This window comes from Oryzias melastigma, linkage group LG18, assembly GCF_002922805.2.
Source record: "Oryzias melastigma strain HK-1 linkage group LG18, ASM292280v2, whole genome shotgun sequence".
Lineage (NCBI taxonomy): Eukaryota > Metazoa > Chordata > Actinopteri > Beloniformes > Adrianichthyidae > Oryzias > Oryzias melastigma.
The window spans coordinates 7,341,168-7,342,587 of NC_050529.1; the positions used below are offsets into that span (position 1 = coordinate 7,341,168).

General features: G+C 41.4%; 1 long non-coding RNA gene across 2 annotated transcripts in view; it reads left to right on the top strand.

Annotated features, from left to right (window-relative positions):
- Window positions 1-1,420, top strand: part of LOC112155679 — a 2,600-nt gene extending 1,180 nt beyond the window's left edge. The window contains exons 2-3 of one of the 2 annotated variants that reach the window (XR_002920830.1): window positions 1,013-1,219; window positions 1,391-1,420. This is a non-coding gene — a long non-coding RNA (uncharacterized LOC112155679). Of the gene's footprint in view, window positions 1-702; window positions 1,220-1,390 lie in introns of both variants that reach the window. The other variant, XR_002920829.2, reaches the window with a different exon arrangement.

Sequence of the window (1,420 nt, forward strand, 5' to 3'; positions counted from 1 at the left end):
CCGCCACCCCCCAAGACCCCAAGTTTACATTTAAATGTAAGAGCACATTTTAAAAACTGGAACAACTAATGACAAGGCCAGCTAAATGCTCCGATGCTTTACCTGGAAAAAAAAACAAGTGTTTCCGTGTAAGAAGTTCAGTCAAAGCTTAAGAAAACAGCAGCTAAAGAATTCGACCTGTTCCTTTGAGAAAACTGAAAAAATGACTAGTTTCTAACTTTTCCCTGGAGAATTTCATTGTTCTCCTATGTGTTTAAATCATCTTTTCCTTTTGGGCTTTCCCTTCAAGGTCTCCACAGCCAACGAGTTTCCTCCATCTAACCGTCTTCTGCATCCTTTCCTCTTCTTTGTTCACTGCATCCATAAACCTCTTTGGTTTTTTTCTAGACCTCTTTACTGCAACTCTAGACTCAGAATCTTTCAAACAATATCTTCACTGTCTCTCCTCCGAACATGTCCAAACCATCTCAGTCTGGACTTGGATCTCCAGAACCTCTAACATGTGCTGTTCCTCTGATTTTCCTCAATGTTAACTGTACTTTTATTCGTCTATGCACATTACTAACATGAAATATAGACACAAGAGATCGAAGTATATCAGCAGATATGTTCTGATATTTTTCTACAGATTGTTTAGTAGACTTTAGAAAATATAGGTCATGTTTTAGTGTGCCACCCCAAGATTTAAAGTGGCCCCCCCAGGAAAAAATTCTGGAGGCGCCACTGGAGGGATGATGGACTACAATAGATTCATGAAGAAAGTTTTGATGATGCGGATTAGATATGGGTCTCAGACGTGTGTATCAAATATGAAACCTGTAGTTATATAGGGTTAATTCATTAGAATGTTATACATTGATCAACATTTTCAGACCAGATTTGGCCCAGCCAGGTCAGTTTTAATGCTGCCATTGAGTTTTCTCACCTTCCTCTTTAATTGGATGACACAGACTATCCTCTTACAAAATCACTAGTCCTTAATTGAATCCTTTTCTCTCTCCACCCCCTCCAGCTCATTCTTGCCCCTAGACTCCAGCATTCCTCCCTGCAGTTTATTCTGCCTCCTCGTGGCTCTCAGAAGCAGCATCAGTCTTGTTCCAAAAGGCAGCCTTAGTTCATGCTTAAGCTTCTCCAGAGCTGGAGGTCAGAGGTGTTATGAGGACACATGGTCTAACATGGACACTAGAGTTGTGTGTCACTAACACATTACTCATCAGAGGTGAGTTTGGAAGACATGTTTCTTTTGTTCTCTGATGCTTTTCCTTTTCTTCTTCATCCTCTGCCATGTGTCTGCAAAGCTGCACAAAGTTGGGACATGTGGTCTTAACAGGTAAATGAGCACAGGTTTGACTGCTATTTTTGGTGTCTTGGTTTTGTGCGAACCTCTCAGGGTCGGACGGGTTAGCCTGCAACACTGCTG